The sequence below is a fragment of the Lagenorhynchus albirostris genome, chromosome 15, assembly GCF_949774975.1.
Source record: "Lagenorhynchus albirostris chromosome 15, mLagAlb1.1, whole genome shotgun sequence".
In the NCBI taxonomy this organism is placed as follows: Eukaryota; Metazoa; Chordata; class Mammalia; order Artiodactyla; family Delphinidae; genus Lagenorhynchus; species Lagenorhynchus albirostris.
In genome coordinates this window covers 310,091-328,843 of record NC_083109.1, presented here as the reverse complement: position 1 = coordinate 328,843, position 18,753 = coordinate 310,091, and positions in this window count along the sequence as shown.

Here is an 18,753-nt window from a genome sequence, read left to right as displayed (position 1 = left end):
GGGCTGCCCACAGGGTGGACGTCAGCTCTCGGCTTACCAGGCAAGGGCAGCCGGGTTCTCGCTCCTTGGACCCTTTCTCACCCAGCCGGACCATGACCCGGCTTTGTTCCCACCCCCGTAGTCCCTCCATTGGCCTCGCTTTTGTGAGCAGAGCAGGACAGTGTGGTCTGTGGTCACAGGCTGAGACACACAGACACTGGCTGACCCGCGGGCACCCATGCTGACCCCACGGAATGGGCACTGCACCAGGGCATGTGCGGTGTGGGTTCACCTGCGCACAGAGAGGCCGGGCCTCTGTCCTGGCTCCAGAGGTCACCTTGAGTCTGACGGGAGTGTCCGTGCTCCATGGGCCTCGCTCCAGGCTGGTCTGTGCTGATGGCGTGATACACGGTGGGGCTTCCTGGGTTCCCCCCCCCCCCGGGGGGCTGGAGGCTAAGGTCAGGCACATGGCGGTCCCCACATTGACGTGACAGACCCCAATAAGCCCTGCACTTCAGGACTCAGGTGGGCTTCCCTGGGCTGCCACAGCCGAGGAGGCTGGACCCCGCTCGTCCCCCTGTCCTCGCGGATTTTAACTTGCATCCTTCACCATAATAAACCCTGGGTATAACAGCTTCAGGGAATTCTGGGAGCAAGAAAAAAGAAGCCGGGGAGGGGGTGTCTGGGTCCCCAGCCCTGCAGTTGGGGGCAGAAGTCGGTGGGGAGGATCTTGGGGCCCTGGAATCTGAAGGGCCCCCCTACCAGGGGAGGGGTAGGAGACCCTGGGTGGCAGTTAAGCTGAGTCCAAGGCCCTCCTGCGTAGGAGGCTTCCTAGCCCCGGGGATCCTGAAGAGGCCGGCTCCCTCCTCCCCTCCACCTGCAGGCCTGGTCCCTGCTCTTGAGAGATTCCCTAGGGTGGGGTCCTGGTGCTGGAGGTGCCCCGATGCTGTGGCCTCCTGAGCCCCCAGTGAGGATAATGGGAGTGGGGGAAGACCTGTTCACAGAAAGGGAGCTTCTGCCGGAACAGAGCCTGGGTCTGCTGCGCCCGACCCCAGGTGCACTGGGGCAGGAATGTGAGAGCAAGGCTCTCTCCCCTCCCAGGACACACAGGACACATAGGACACATGGGCGCTGGTCGCTGGACTCCCGCACAATATTAAAATCTCCCACCCAGGCCTGTTGGGTGAGAGGTACTATTTAAAGACTATTAATGGGGGAGGGGGGCCCAGGGAGTGAGGCTGATGTGGGGAGACTTGGAAAATCACCCAAGGATGCACTCTCCCTGCAGCGACCCCCCAGGTGAGCCCAGGTGGAGGTGGACCCGTCAAGTCAGAGCCCACATCCTGGGTCTTTGGGGGACAAATGGCCAAGCACCCCCAGTCCTTGCCTCCACCTGCTGCAGTTAGGGCCTGCCCTGTCTTCTTCATGGCCAAGTTCTCACCCCTCCCAGAAGGCCTCTTGGAGGTTAATGCGACGGGGGTGTCCATGGCAGGACTGGAGGGTCTGTGGTGGGCTGGAGGTCACATGGCAGGCAGGCAGGCTCCCACCGATCCTGCCGGTCCACACCTCCTGGTCATAGGCCCGCACAGAGTCCACCAGGCTGTGGATGTGGTAGAAGGTGCCAGGGACCGGTCCAGCCCATGCAGGTGTCTGACCACCGAGCGGTCTGTGTGGAGTATTCCCAGGGAGGCCTGGCCGTGCTCGCACCCTCCCGGGAAGGACACGTCAGCGTGGTCTCTGGAATGACCGGGAGGTCAGCCAGAAGTGCCCCCCACCCAACTTCACTGTTACCACAAGAAACAAGAGACAACTCCGTGCAGAAAGACAGAACATCACCAGCCTGATGCTGTCCTGAGGAAGGTCGGCTGGCATCTGGGAACTGGGTGCTATGGTGGGTTGAATGGGGAGGTCCCCCCAAAAGTTATGTCCATGTCATGGCTCCCAGAATCTGAGAAAAGAACCTTATTTGGAAGTAGGGTCTCAGCAGGTATAATTAGTTACGGATCTGGAGATGAGGTCATCCTGGATCCGGGTGGCCCTGAATCAGTGACAGTGTCCTTCTAAGACACTAGAGGAGAGACACAGACACACAGGAGACACCATGTGAAGATGGAGGCAGAGACAGGAAGGATGAGGCCACAAGCCCAGGGACGCCTGGAGCCCCCAGAAGCTGGAAGAGGCGGGAAGGACCCTCCCCTGGAGCCTCCGGAGGGAGCGCGGGCCTGGGACACCTTGACCTCAGACGTCTGGTCTCCGGGACTGAGAGAGGACAGGTTTCTGTTGCTCTGAGCCTCTGTGGTCGTTTGTCACAGCTGCCCCGGGAAGCTAATGCAGCTGGTGAGCAGCTCCCTGGCCTGATCTAAACCCTCCCGCCTCCCGTTAGGGGCAGCCCGCTGCGCCTGTGCTGTTTGCACAAACCATGTGGCTCGTGCTGAACCCCGGCTCCCCTTCTGGGCACCGGCATTTTGGAGGGTGAGGGCAGAGCACACCACGTGACCAGCCCCCAGCCGGGTACCAAGCCGCTAATGAGCTTCCCTGGGGGGACGGGGGTGAGGGTAACTGTAATGGTTCTGCCCTTGTTGCTGGGGGAAGAGACACCCTAGAGACCCTCGAGGGAAGGAGGGGGCATGAAGGGTCACGAGGTGACCGGAGCAGGGGCCCTCCCCCCCGGGCATCCCTACTGTGTGCTGTGACCCATCTCAGCTGTGAGGACACAAGTCACAAGCATGTGGTGTGTCCTGTGAGCCTCCCAGCCGGTCCCTGAAGGTGAGGGCGGCCCTGCAGACCCCAGCCCTCTCCTGCACGCCTAGTAGGTGGAAGACCCACTTCTCCTTGCCATTCCAGAAGCGGTTCTGGAGCTGTCCCGGGAGGGCTTCTGGGGTTATGCAGGCTGAGCCCCTGTTGCTACTCCCCACTTCCCCACAAGAGCCTCCAGAGCAAGCAGTTTGCCCTGTTGCCTGAATGACCACCCACCAGTTTTCTCAGGAAAGAATCGGGTTTCTGTAGCAGCGTCTGCAGGCAGCTCTGCATCTGGGCCCACGTTCACATCTTCTGTGTAAACACCGAGAACCTTCCCTGACACGTGCCCCCGGCTGACCACCTCCACATGTCGACCACAGGCCCCAGTGTGGGCGTCAGACTGACCACCCGTCTCAGCCTCCTGTTGTTGTCAGAGCTGCTCCAGGCCCTGCTCAAGCGCCGTGCACCCACCTTTCACAGGGCTGTCCTCCACCCCCACCTTCAGCAGGAGTTCACCTAAGTATTTAAGTGAAGGGGTCCAGAGATTAGAAAGGAAACTACAAACAAACAGATGGAACCAGCTGGTACCAAGATGGCAATGAGTGTGACCTCCAACCGACCCCGAGTCTCATCACGTGTTTACTATATCGGCATATTAGGTGACACACCCACCGGCGGCCATGGCTGGACATGAAGGACCAGAAACGGGTAAAAGGAGGTGGTACCCCAGCGCCTTGGAAGAAGCCCCGCCCCTTCCCCGGAAGGCCTCTTCATCCCATCACTAGCCTCCCTCCTCCTCCCTTTGTCTTTACTCTTTAAAATTAAACCACTCTCTCCAGGAGGGCGAGAAGGTGATCTGTGAACTCAGTTCCCGCTTCTCCATTCTTTGGCCACTGGGTAGAGCCTGTGCTGTGTTGGTCTCGGCTTTGGTTCTGTTCTTTGCCTACTGGAACCCACGTGGGAAAAGGAAACCTCCCCCGCTGAGGCAGAGTGCCTCGCAGGCTGGGGCCCGAGCAGGGTCCACATGACTTCACCTGGTAACAGTCTGTAAGGGGACGGTGGTCTCTGCCCGCGGGGTGGGGGAGGGAACACCTACAGCCACAGCACCGGCTCCGTGGACGGCACGGCCCCTCGTGGGCCTGGACCGTGTGCTCTCGACCCCCCACGCCTCACACCCCTGACAGTCGTGACGTGGTGACACTGGCTGCTGGGCGTCCAGTCAGGGGGGACCAGAGGCAGCACCTGGTGCCAGGTGAGACGTGCCTTTTCACGGGCAGGGGACATAGGAGATATTAGGACTTTGTGTCTAGAAAACAAACCAAGCGGCCAGAAGGTGATCTGAGCCGTGGACTTGAAACCCACGTGTGCGGTGAGGGCTCCCACTGGACACTGGCTCGGGAGCTTCCGCACAGGCGAGACCACACCCGTGCTTCCTGCCCGACCCCTCCAGGCCTCCCTGTGGGCACAGCTGGGCCTGCGCCCCTCAGGCTCCCCGACCCAGAACCTGGAGGGCTGATGCTGCCAGGGCCTGGGGACGCGAGGGGTCCCTCCACCAACGCTGCTCGGCCCCTCCTGCCCAGTGTCCAGGGGAGGGAAGCCCCGTGGAGTCTGAGGCCCGGCACAGGCGAAGCTCGTACCGCCCCCCCCCGGGACCCCCAGCCCCGCCCTACTTCCTCAGGCCCCCGCCTGCCCCTCCCGGTGCCCGCGTCCCACCGACCCACATTCCCGGTGTGGACGTCCACGTGCACAAGCTGCCCCGTGTCCTGTTCCCGCATGGGACACCCCCATCCCTGCTTCTCCCTAATGAGGGCCTGGACCCCGAATGTTCTGGGCAGGAAAAGGGCTGAGGAGGACGCCGGCCTGTCCCGTCTGCCTCCCGGGGGCCCAGACACAGGGCTCGGGGGCTGCTGGGCCTTGAGGTCTGGATGCTCCCAGGTGTGGGGTGAACCTGCCACTGCCCGCTGGAGCTGCCTCTTCCAAGACTCAGGAAACAGGGGGACCCACCAAACGGAGCCCGTCCCCAGGCTCTGCTGCAAGTCTGCTCGGCTTTGCTCTCCCCATCCTGAAGACAGACCTGCGGGAAACAGGGCCTGCGATTCCCATACTGACGGTGTTCTGTTGAATTTCCACTAGACCCCTTCCTACCCTGTTCTGAGTGAATTACTAGTCAGTCCATGCTACCATCACCCCAGGAGCAGACCAGGAAGCTGAGGCTCCGAGAAGCCAGGTAATCCGGCCGGAAGCACAGCTGTGGGACACGGGGTGGGGTCTGCACCCGCCGCCCGCCCAGGGGGACTGCCCACTCCCCACAGCTTCCACGCCTGCTCCCTTCACCCCCTCCCGGGGCCAGCTCACAGAGCCTCCTCTCGGGGGGATTCACTTACCGTCTTCTAACAGGATCCGTCTCACTATCCTGTTCTGGGATCACCTGGAAGCTTGTCACCGAAGCACGATCAGCCTCACGTCACCAGGGCAGCTTTCCTGGATCACACTCACCACCTGCACGTCCACTCCCAGCTCAGACCCAGAAAGGCCCCCTCGGCCCCGAGCCCCATGGCTCTGCCTGGGCTCCCACCCCCTCCTGCCTGGTCCGTCCCTCTCATGTCCCCTGCAGCGTCACCAGGAGCTCCCACCTGCCCCAGACAGGCTGTCTGCTCTGTCCTGGGGAAGCCTCCGTGGTGTCAGGTGGAAGACACAAGAGGTACCCGTGGGGCCTCCCTCATGCAGCACAGTGGCCAGCACCTGCCTACTGACCTCATCACTCTAGATGGACAGGGGTTCAGGGGGCCCGTGGCATCTCCCGGTTCTCATTTCATCCCAGCACTGCCCACAGGGAAGTTGCTAAGCAACTCTGTACCGGCTGCACAGAGAGGACGCTCATACACACGCACCCCCTCCCACCCCAGCACACAGGGCTCTCGTGGCCAGGCCCCTCCCAGGATGTGGAGCTCACCTGAGCAGGTCCCCAGCAGCCCGCCCCCCCCACCCCGGGCCCTCGTGGTCAGGCCCCTCCCAGGATATGGAGCTCATCTGAGCAGGTCCCCCAGCAGCCCCCGGGGCCCTCGTGGTCCGGCCCCTCCCAGGATACGGAGCTCCCCTGGGCAGGTACCCTGGCAGGGCTGGACCCACAGGAACCGTGCACGTAGCCCTCATTGCAGAGCACCCCCAGCCCACCTGTCGGTCAGAGCTGACACAGAGCACCTCAGAGCAGGACCTGAACTAACAAACAGCAGCTCCGGGTCACGTCTGTGACCCTGGGCTTCACTCTGTGTGGTCTCCTTCCGCCTGGTCTTCCAGAGGCTTCCACTGCAGCCGGGGCACCAGGCCTCTGTCTCCACCCACCACCCCTCCTCTCCCTGACTCCTGGGTTCCTCTCATTAGGAGAGGGTCTTCTTGAAGTTGTCTCCCACTCACGGGCCAGATAAAATGATTAGAAAACAAGCCAGAGCTGCAGCCCCTTGTCTATCCTGACTGGCAGGAGCCCACACCTGTTCCTTGGACCTGGCCGGTTCAGCAAGGTCCATTTTCTGCAACTGTGAGTCCCTGAGGGGTGATGATTGGCTGACCTGGGCAGCCTTACCGTGCCGGCCAGCCCTCCTCAGGTGTGCCTGGGTTGAGGTCAATATAAACAGCGCTCCAGGCAGCAAGAGCCCCTGCAGCTGTGCCTGACGCCATATTCTCTGCCCCGTCAGCAGTGTCGGGGCTGGGCTGGTGGGTGGGGGTGAGGGGCCACGGCTCTGTGGGTGGCCCGGTGTGAGTGGGCTCTGCTGGACTTTCTGCAGGAGTTGCCAAGCTGCTACCTGCTAAAGAAGAGGATGTGTCACCCGTAACTGCCGCTGGAATTTCTCCCCAGGCAGAGGTGAGGAAGGAGAAAAGCAGTGGGGGCCGGGACAGGAGGGGTGCCTCAGGCAGGGAAATGGAAAGCTTCCAGAAGAGCGCCCGGGGCCTGGACCATCCTGGCTGGCCTGCAGGCACCAAGTCGGCCAGCATGCTGTCGCTCGTGTGGCTCCATGGCCCTTCCTCTAGGCTTCCAAGTCCTTGTATATATTCAGGTGTTTTACCCGGGAAGGGTGGGAACAGTTCAGCAGCAGCTGGCCTGGGGCTCAGCTCACGTTTACTCACAGACGCCTCGGCACCGCCCCCCAGCCTTGCGATGAGGACACTACTTGCGGGGGGGCTGCTGGTTGCATGCGAGACGATTCCCCACCTCTGACCAACTTCAGAATTGTTTACCACTGGAGCAAGTGCCCTGATAGGGTTTTCATCTGTATAACTGGTGGGTTCTGCTTTTTTTTTCTTTTTTGGTTCAAGGTAGGTTTTATTCCTCTTTTTTGTACTTATAGATATAAGCATGGAAATAATTCATTCATATAAATACATGTATGTGAAGGGAACAACTTTTTTCCGTTTTTTAAAAAATTTTATTTTTCATTTTATTTTATTTATTTTTTATACAGCAGGTTCTTATTGGTTATCTATTTTATACATATAAATGTATACATGTCAATCCCAATCTCCCAACTCCTCCCACCGCCACCCCTCCACGGCTTTCCCCTCTTGGTGTCCATACATTTGTTCTCTACATCTGTGTCTCTATTTCTGCCCTTCAAACCGGTTCGTCTGTACCATTTTTCTAGGTTCCACATATATGCATTAATATACAATATTTGTTTTCCTCTTTCTGACTTCACTCTGTAGGATAGTCTCTAGATCCATCGACGTCTCTACAAATGACCCAATTTCATTCCTTTTTATGGCTGAGTAATATTCCAGTTTATATATGTACCACATCTTTATCCATTCGTCTGTCTGTGGGCATTTAGGTTGCTTCCATGACCTGGCTATTGTAAATAGTGCTGCAATGAACATTGTGGTGAATGTGTCTTTTTGATTTATGGTTTTCTCTGGGTATATGCCCAGTAGTGGGTTGCTGGATCATATGGTAATTCTATTTTTAGTTTTTTAAGGAGCCTCCATACTGTTTCCATAGTGAGTGTATCAATTTACATTCCCACCAATCGTGGAAAAGGGTTCCTTTTCTCCACACCCTCTCCAGCATTTGTTGTTTGTAGATTTTCTGATGATGCCCATTCTAATAGGTGTGAGGTGATACCTCATTGTAGTTTTGATTTGCATTTCTCTAATAATTAGTGATGTAGAGCAGCTTTTCATATGCTCCTTGGCCATCTCTATGTCTTCTTGGAAGAAATGTCTATTTAGATCTTCTGCCCATTTTTGTATTGGGTTGTTTTTTTTTTTAATATTGAGCTGCATGAGCTGTTTATATATATTGGAGATTAATCCTTTGTCCATTGATTCATTTGCAAATATATTCTCCCATTCTGAGGGTTGTCTTTTTGTCTTGTTTGTAGTTTCCATTGTTTTGCAAAAGCTTTTACGTTTCATTTGGTCCCATTTGTTTAGTTTTCTTTTTTATGGCATTACTCTAGGAGGTGGATCAAAAAAGATCTTTCTGTGATTTATGTTAGAGTATTCTTCCTATGTTTTCCTCTAAGAGTTTTATACTGTCCGGTCTTACATTAAGGTCTCTAATCCATTTTGAGTTTATTTTTGTGTATGGTGTTAGGGGGTGTTCTAATTTCATTCTTTTACATGTAGCTGTCCATTTTTCCCAGCACCACTGATTGAAGACACTGTCTTTTCTCCATTGTATAGTCTTGCCTACTTTGTCATAGATTAGTTGACCATAGGTGTGTAGGTTTATCTCTGGGCTTTCTTTCTTTCTTTTTTTTTTTTCCTTTTACACCTTTATTGGAGTATAATTGCTTTACAATGGAGTGTTAGTTTCTGCTCTATAACAAAGTGAATCAATTATACATATACATATATCACCATATCCCCTCCCTCTTGCATCTCCCTCCCACCCTCCATATCCCACCCCTTTAGGTGGTCACAAAGCACCGAGCTGATCTCCCTGTGCTATGTGGCTGCTTCCCAGTAGCTATCTATTTTACATTTGGTAGTGTATATATGTCAGTGCCACTCTCTCACTTCGTCCCAGCTTACCCTTCCCCCTCCCCGTGTCCTCAAGTCCTTTCTCTATGTCTGTGTCCTTAATCCTGTCCTGCCCCTAGGTTCTTCATAAACTTTTTTTCTTTAGATTCCATATATCTCTGTTAGCATACAGTATTTATTTTTCTCTTTCTGACTTACTTCACTGTGTAGGACAGACTCTAAGTCCATCCCCCTCACTACAAATAACTCAGTTTTGTTTCTTTTTATGGCTGAGGAATACTCCATTGTAAGTATGTGCCAGATATTCTTTATCCATTCATCTGTCGATGGACACTTAGGTTGCTTCCATGTCCTGGCTATTGTAAGTAGAACTGCAGTGAACATTGTTGTATATAACTCTTTTTGAATTATGGTTTTCTCAGGGCAAATGCCCAGTAGTTGGATTGCTGGGTCGTATGGTAGTTCTATTTTTAGTTTTTTAAGGAACCTCTATACTGTTATCCCTAGTGGCTATAGCAATTTACATTCCCAGCAACAGTGCAAGAGCGTTCCCTTTTCTCCAGTAAATGCCTCTCCAGCATTTATTGTTTGTAGATGTTTTGATGATTGCCATTCTGACTGCTGGGAGGTGATACCTCACTGTAGTTTTGATTTGCATTTCTCTAATGATTAGTGATATTCAGCATCCTTTCATGTGTTTGTTGGCAATCTGCATATCTTCTGTGGAGAAATGTCTATTTAGGTCTTCTGCCCATTTTTGGATTGTGTTGTTTGTTTTTGTGATATTGAGCTACATGAGCTGCTTGTAAATTTTGGAGATTAATCTTTTGTCATTTGCTTCATTTGAAAACATTTTCTCCCATTCTGAGCGTTGTCTTTTCATCTTGTTTATGTTTTCCTTTGCTGTGCAAAAGCTTTGAAGTTTCATTAGGTCCCATATGTTTAGTTTTTGTTTTTATTTCCACTTCTCTAGGAGGTGGGTCAAAAAGGATCTTGCTGTGATTTATGTCATAGAGTGTTCTGCCTGTTTTCCTCTAATAATTTTATAGTGTCTGGTCTAACATTTAGATCTCTAATCCATTTTGAGTTTATTTTTGTGTATGATGTTATGGAGTGTTCTAATTTCATTCTTTTACGTGTAGTTGTCCAGTTTTCCCAGCACCACTTACTGAAGAGACTGTCTTTTCTTCATTGTATATCTTTGCCTCCTTTGTCATAGATGAGTTAGCATAGGTACGTAGGTTTATCTCTGGGCTTTCTATCTTGTTCCATTGATCTATATTTCTGTTTTTGTGCCAGTACCATACAGTCTTGATTACTGTAGCTTTGTAGTATAGTCTGAAGTCAGGGAGTCTGATTCCTCCAGCTCTTTTAATTTCCCTCAAGACTGCTTTGGCTATTCGGGGTCTTTTGTGTCTCCATACAAATTTTAAGATTTTTTTGTTCTAGTTCTGTAGAAAATGCCAGTGGTAATTTGATAGGGATTGCATTGAATCTGTAGCTTGCTTTGGGTACTATAGTCATTTTCACAATATTGATTCTTCCAACCCAAGAACATGGTATATCTCTCCATCTGTTTATATCATCTTTGATTTCTTTCAGCAGTGTCTTATACTTTTCTGAGTGCAGGTCTTTTACCTCCTTATGTAGGTTCATTCTTATGTATTTTATTCTTTTTGTTGCAATGGTGAATGAGATTGTTTCCTTAATTTCTCTTTCTGATCTTTCATTGTTAGTGTATAGGAATGCAAGAGATTTCTGTGCATTAATTTTGTATCCTGCAACTTTATCAAATTCATTGATTAGCTCTAGTAGTTTTCTGGTGGCATCTTTAGGATTCACTATGTGTAGTATCGTGTCATTTGCAAACAGTGACAATTTTACTTCTTCTTTTCCAACTTGTATTCCTTTTATTTCTTTTTCTTCTCTGATTACTGTGCCTAGGACTTCCAAAACTATGTTGAGTAATAGTGGTGAGAGTGGACATCCTTGTCTTGTTCCTGATCTTAGAGGAAATGCTTTTAGTTTTTCACTATTGAGAATGATGTTTGCTGTGGGTTTGTCATATACTGCCTTTATTATGTTGAGGTAGATTCCCTCTATGCCCACTTTTTGGAGACTTTTAATCATAAATCGTGTTGAATTTTGTCGAAAGCTTTTCCTGCATCTATTGGGATGATCATATTTTTATTCTACAATTTGTTAATATGGTGTATCACATTGATTGATTTGTGTATATTGAAGAATTCTTGCATCCCTGGGATAAACCCCACCTGATCATGGTGCATGATCCTTTTAATGTGTTGTTCAATTCTGTTTCCTAGTATTTTGTTGAGGATTTTTACATCTATATTAATCAGTGATATTGGTCTCTAGTTTTCTTTTTCTGTAGTATCTTTGTCTGGTTTTGGTATCAGGGTGATGGTGGCCTCATAGAATGAGTTTGGGAGTGTTCCTTCCCCTGAAAAGTTCTGAAGAGTTTGAGAAGATTGGGTGTTAACTCTTGTCTAAATGTTTGATAGAATTCACCTCTGATGCCATCTAGTTCTGGACTTTTGTTTGTTGGAAGATTTTTAATCACACTTTCAATTCCGTTACTTGTGATCGGTCTGTTCATATTTTCTATTTCTTCCTGGTTCAGTCTTGGAAGGTTATACCTTTCTAAGAATTTGTCCATTTCTTCCAGGTTGTCCATTTGATTGGCATAGAGTTGCTTGTAGAGGTCTCTTAGGATGCTTTGTATTTCTGTGGTGTCTGTTACAACTTCTCCTTTTTCATTTCTAATTTTATTGATTTGAGTCCTCTCCCTCTTTTACTTGAGTCTGGCTAAAGGTTTATCATTTTTGTTTATCTTCTCAAAGAACCAGCTTTTAGTTTTATTGATCTTTGCTATTGTTTTTATTTCATTTATTTCTGCTCTGATCTTTATGATTTCTTTTCTTCTATTAACTTTGGGTTTTGTTCTTCGTTCTCTAGTTCCTTTAGGTGTAGGGTTAGATTGTTTATTTGAGATTTTTCTGGTTTCTTGAGGTAGGCTTTTATTGCTATAAACTTCCTTCTTAGAACTGTTTTTGCTGCATCCCATAGGTTTTGGATCATCGTGTTTTTGTTGTCATTTGTCTCTAGGTAGTTTTTGATTTCCTCTTTTATTTCTTCAGTGATCTCTTGGTTATTTAGAAATGTATTGGTTAGCCTCCATGTGTTTGTTTTTTACGTTATCTTCCCTGTAATTGATTTCTAATCTCATAGCATTGTGGTCGGAACAGCTGCTTGATATGATTTCAGTTTTCTTAAATTTACTGAGGCTTTATTTGTGACCCAAGATGTGATCTATCCCAGAGAATGTTCCGTGTGCCATTGAGAAGAACTTGTAGTCTGCTGTTTTTGGATGGAATGTCCTATAAATATCCATTAAATCTATCTGGTCTATTGTGTCATTTAAAGCTTGTGTTTCCTTATTAATTTTCTGTCTGGATGATCTCCATTGGTGTAAGTGAGGTGTTAAAGCCCCTTGCTATTATTGTGTTACTGTTGATTTCCTCTTTTATAGCTGTTAGCAGTTGCCTTATATATTGAGGTGTTCCTGTGTTGGGTACATATATATTTATAATTGTTATATCTTGGATTGATCCCTTGATCATTATGTAGTGTCCTTCCTTGTCTCTTGTAACATTCTTTATTTTAAAATCTATTTTATCTGATATGAGTATTGCTACTCCAGCTTTCTTTTGATTTTCATTTGCATGGAATATATTTTTCCATCCCCTCACTTTCAGTCTGTATGTGTCCCTAGGTCTGAAATGGGTCTCTTGTAGACAGCATATATATGGGTCTTGTTTTTGTATCCATTCAGTGAGCCTGTGTCATTTGGTTGGAGCATTTAATCCATTCACATTTAAGGTAATTATCAATATGTATGTTCCTATTATTATTTTCTTAATTGTTATGGGTTTGTCTTAGTGGGTCCTTTTCTTCTCTTGTGTTTCCCACTTAGAGAAGTTCCTTTAGCATTTGTTGTAGAGCTGGTTTGGTGGTGCTGAATTCTCTCAGCTTTTGCTTGTCTGTAAAGCTTTTGATTTCTCCATCAAATCTGAATGAGATACTTGCTGGGTGGAGTACTCTTGGTGGTAGGTTCTTCCCTTTCATCACGTTAAATTTATCATGCCACTCCCTTCTGGCTTGTAGATTTTCTGCTGAGAAATCAGCTGTTAACCTTATGGGAGTTCCGTTGTATGTTGTCATTTTTCCCTTGTTGCTTTCAATAATTTTTCTTTGTCTTTAATTTTTTCAATTTGATTACTGTGTGTCTCGGCATTTTTCTCCTTTGGTTTATCCTGCCTGGGACTCTCTGCGCTTCGTGGACTTCGGTGGCTATTTCTTTTCCCATGCTAGGGAAGTTTTCAACTATAATCTCTTCAGATATTTTCTCGAGTCCTTTCTCTCTCTGTTCTCCATCTGGGACCCCTATAATGCGAATGTTGTTGCATTTAATGTTGTCCCAGAAGTCTCTTAGGTTGTCTTCATTTATTTTCATTCTTTTTCTTTATTCTGTTCCATGGCAGTGATTTCCACCTTTCTGTCTTCCAGGTCACTTATCCGTTCTTCTGTCACAGTTATTCTGCTACTGATTCCTTCTAGTGTATTTTTCATTTCAGTTATTGTATTGTTCATCTCTGTTTGTTTGTTCTTTAATTCTTCTAGGTGTTTGTTCCTTAATTCTTCTAGGTCTTTGTTAAGCATTTCTTGCATCTTCTCGATCTTTGCCTCCATTATTTTTCTAAGGTCTTGGATCATCTTCACTATCATTATTCTGAATTCTTTTACTGGAAGGTTACCTATCCCCACTTCATTTCGTTGTTTTTCTGAGGATTTATCTTGTTCCTTGATCTGGTATAAAGTCCTCTGCCTTTTCATTTTCTCTATCTTTCTGTGAATGTGGTTTTCCTTCCACAGGCTGCAGAATTATAGTTCTTCTTGCTTCTGCTGTCTGCTCTCCAGTGATTGAGTCTATCTGAGAGGCTTGTGCAAGCTTCCTTATGCGAGGGACTGGTGGTGGGTAGAGCTGGGTGTTGCTCTGGTGGGCAGAGCTTTAATCTGCTTGTCTGTGGATTAAATAAAAGTTTAATAAAAAGTTTAATCCGCTTGTCTGCTGATGCATGGGGCTGGGTTCCCTCCCTGTTGGTTGTTTGGACTGAAGCGACCCAGCACTGGAGCCTACCTTGCTCTTGGTGGGGCTAATGGTGGACTCTGGGAGAGTTCACGCCAAGGAGTATTTCCCAGAACTTCTGCTGTCAGTGTCGTTGTCCCCATGGTGAGCCGCAGCCACACCCCACCTCTGCAGGAGACCCTCTAAAACTAGCAGCTAGGTATGATCATTCACCTACGGGGTGACTGCTCCTTCCCCTGGGTCCTGATGTGCACACTACTTTGTGTGTGTCCTCCAAGAGTGGAGTCTCTGTTGAGACTCTGAGTCTCTGAGTGCAGTTGAGATTCTGAGTGGAGTCGCACAGACTCTGGGTCCTGTGAAGCTTCGATGTTTTGTGGTTCTAGAAATCCTATAGGAGACGGTCCACAGCAGGTGAAGCTAATGCTGTCATAGAGGTGGTGAAGCCAAAGACCTGCAGTTCCGACTAGAGGTGCTGATGTTCAAACAGGACAAAATCATCTCATGTGAATGTAGTTCAGGCACGTTTAAAATGAATGCAGTCATGTTAATGCCTAACATCTTCTATCTTGTGCCTCTCCTCAAGGACCCCCTCCTCAGTTCCTGAGGCTCCTGTAAGTCATGTACAGGGGAATGGAGAGTGGGCTCTGTCCAGTCTGAGCCCTGAGTTACCCTGTGTGTATCTTAGGATACTTTGTATTTCTGTGGTGGCTCTTGTAACATCATCTCTTTCAGTTCTGATTTATTTGGGCCCTCTCTTAAAAAAAAAATACTACTGTTGTCTTTTATTCTTTACAGAAGTTTAATAAGTGTTTGATCTACTACCCTTACTCTATGTATACTTTTTGCCGTGAGATTTTTACTTTTGTTTGTTTTCTTGTTACTGTCAATAATTAGTGAGAATTCTTTTAAGCTACCTTCAACATTGCTTATAAAGCTGCTTTATTAGTGATGACAGAGCTTTAAGGGAAGTCGTGTTCTGGTTGTAAACTAGAATGCAATGTGCCAGCAAAAAGCCCCTTAAGTGTATGTCTCATTACTTCTTGTTCTTTTTTTTTCTTTTTTCTCTCTTTTTTTTTCTTGTTCTTTTTTTAATTTTTATTTTTTATCAGAGCAAATTTGATTAAAATGTTTTGTTTGTTCTAGGTGTGTAAGATGTGGTTCTTTTACACATATACGTGTATCTATACTTCTTCAGATCGTTTTCTCATGTAAGTTATGACACAATGTTGAGTAGTCTTCTCTTGGTATTCCGTAGGTCTTTGGTGATTATATATTTCACATGTGTTTCTATATCTATGTTAACCCCAATATCCTAATGTATCCAGTCCTCACACCTTTCGATTTGGGGAACCATAAGTTTGTTTAATGAATCTGTGATTGCCTTTCTCTGTGGAAATATCTTCATTGGTATCAATTTTTAGCTAACACCTATAAGTGATATTATAGGATATGTGTCTTTTGCTGTCTGACTTAGTACAATTTGCCTGATTACCTCTAGAATCATCTACGGTGCTGCAAATGGCATTGTTTCATTTTTTTCCCTAGCTAACATTCCATCTGTACATGTACCAGTTCTTCTTTGTCCACTCACCTCTTGATGGACTTTTTGGTTGCCTCCATGTCTTGGCTATTGTAATACTGCTGCACTGCACATTTGCCTGCCTGTGTCTTTACAATTCTGTCTTCTTATGTTATAGGCCCAGGAGTGGGCCTCCTGTATCATATGGTATCTCGGGGTTTACCGTTTAAATGCACCACGATTCTGTGCTCATTAGTGGCTCTTTCCAGGTTACATCCCACTTAAAGTTGAGGGTATGCATTTCTCCACAACACCTTCAGCATTTATTTATTTATTTATTTATTTTTAACATCTTTATTGGAGTATAATTGCTTTACAATGGTGTGCTAGCTTGTGCTTTACAACAAAATGAATCAGTTATACATATACTTATGTTTCCATATCACTTCCCTCTTGCATCTCCCTCCCTCCCACCCTCCCTAGCCCACCCCTCCAGGCGGTCACAAAGCACCGAGCTGATCTCCCTGTGCCATGCTGCTGCTTCCCACTAGCTATCTACCTTACGTTTGGTAGTGTATATACGTTCATGCCTCTCTCTCCCTTTGTCACAGCTTACCCTTCCCCCTCCCCATATCCTCAAGTCCATTCTCTAGTAGGTCTCTGTCTTTATTCCTGTTTTACCCCTAGGTTCTTCATGACATTTTTTTCCCTTAAATTCCAGGTATATGTGTTAGCATACGGTATTTGTCTCTCTCTTTCTGACTTACTTCACTGTGTATGACAGACTCTAGGTCTATCCACCTCATTACAAATAGCTCAGTTTCGTTTCTTTTTATGGCTTCAGCATTTATTGTTTGTAGTTTTCTTGCTGATGGATATTCTGACTGGTGTGAGCTGATACCTCTTTGTGGTTGAATTTGCATATGACTCATAATCCTTTGAAATTGAGCTTTAAGGCATGTCCTTTTTATTTTTCAAACTGTGATTACAGCTTAGCTCTTCAAAGTGTTTTCTAAAGTATGTGTTACATTTTGAAATTTATTGGCCATTACCTCCCTCAAAACATTTTGAGGGCATGTTTCATTTACAGCCCTACAGTACTTCTTCACATGAAGTGACCATTAGCACAGGCTTTAAAGCTGCTTTTGCAGGTAACGGCCAGATTGCGGCAGCCTTTCTTTGTTCCCCATGCTGGTACTAGGGAAACAGAGCTTCCGGCCAGTGGTCTTCCTCGGTTATAAATTAGAGTGGAATGTGCCCGGATAAACCCCCAAAGGCTGATGTCTCCTTACTTTTGTTTGTTTTTTTAATTTAATTTATATTTTTATCGGAGTAATATTCCATTGTGTATATGGATCACTTCTTGGTGCATTGCTCTGTTGAGGGACATTTTCGTTGCTTCCAAGTGTTGGCTATATTAAAGATTGCTGGAGTGCAAGATTGCCAGCCTGTGACTTTTTGATTCTCATTTTCTCAGGTGATAGGCCCAGTAGTGGGTGTGACTGATTGACTAGTAGCTCAATGTTGACCTTTTCAAAGCACCTCCATTGTGTTTTCATTAGTGGCTTTTACCATGTCTCCCTTAGATCCGAGGGTACGAACTTCTCCACAATCCCTTCAGCATTTATAGTTTGCAGCATTTTTGCTAATGGCCAATCTGACTGCTGTGACCTGATAGGTTTTTGTAATTTGGGTTTGCATGACTTTAAAAATTCCTAAAATTCATCATTTTCCACGCCTTTTTCCTTTCTGTTAAAAATCAAGTGTGAGTACAATATATCTCTTGAAGCTGTCTTCTTGGAAGGTTGCCCTCTTTTGAATTTTTGGTGGATATTCGACCCCAGAATTTTTTTGGAGGGCGGATGTCATTACAGAACTGCAAGTTTGGTGAATATTTAGTGACCATTAGCACTGGGTTTAAAGCTGCTGTTGTGGGAAACGGCCACAAGGAGGCAGCATTTGTCCTTTCCCAAATCTGGGTAATAGGGCAGCAGAGCCTTTCTGGAAGTCGTGGTCCTAGGTTTTAAGTTAGAATGGAATGTGCCAGGAGGAACGCCCATAAGTTTATGTGTCATTACATCTTGGTTTTTAAAATTTATTTAATCGGGGTAATGATTAGATATTGTTTGTCAAGATGTACACAATCTGGTTCATTTGTACAATATGTATGTCTATTCATGTTCAGATCCTCTTCCCATGTAAAATATTACAGTGTTCCATAGACCTCCCTTGCTATATGGTCCGTCTTTTTGATATATGTTTATTATATGTATTTGTATATGTATGGTAACGTTAATCTTAATTTATCCATTCTGCCCACCTTTCCTTTTAGATAAGCATACTTAATTTCTAAGTCTGTGAGTGTCTTTCTCTGTGGAAATATGTTCATTTGTGTTAGTTATTAGATAACGCCTATAAGTGATATCATAGGATATAGGTCTTTTGCTTTCTGACTTACCTCATATTCTGTGATTATCTCCAAGCTCATCTATGGCACCTCAAATAGCAGTGTTTCATTGTTTTCCATGGCTAATATTCTATTGTGAACGTGGACCACTTCTTCTTCACCCATACATCTGTTGATGGGCATTTTGGTGGCTTCACTGTCTTGGCTATTGTGAATAAGGCTGCAGTGCAGCTTTTGCAGCCCGCGTCTTCTCGATTCTGGTCTTCTCAGGTGAGAGGCCCAGTGGTGTGACCGCTGCATCGAATGGTATCTCAGCTTTACTTTTAATCGTAGCTCCTTTCTGTTCTCATTATTGGCTCTTACCACGTTACATCTCACCAGCAGCTAGAGGGTACACAGTTCTCTAAAACCTCCTCAGAATTTATTGTTTGTAGACCTTTTGCTGATGGTCAGTCGACCGGTGTGAGTTGAAACCTTTTTGTACATTAGATTTGCATGAGTCTAATAATTCCTGAGGTTGAGCTTTCACCCATTTTCCTTTTTTTAAACAAGAGAGTGAGTCAAGCTTACCTCTTCATACTATCGTCTTGAAAATTTTGCCAGTTTTGAATTTTATTGTCCATTCCCTACCTCAGCACAGTTGTTTAGGGCAGCTGTCCTTTGCAGCCCTGAGTCCTTGTGAATGTTAAGAGAACTTTAGCTGTGGGCTTAACGCCGCTCTTGCGGAAAACGGCCACAAGGCGGCAGCATTTCTACATTTCCAACTCTGGGTTTTTGGGCAGCAGAGCCTTCCTGGAAGTCGTGTTAGTAGGCGGCAAATTAGCGTGGAATGTGCCAGGGCACATCCCCAAGAGCTTACATCTCCTGACTTCTTGTTTGTTTTATAAAGTTAATTTTTATTAATTATCAGAGCAAACTTGATAAAAATATTTTGTTTCTCCTAGGTGTACAGAATCTGGTTCATTA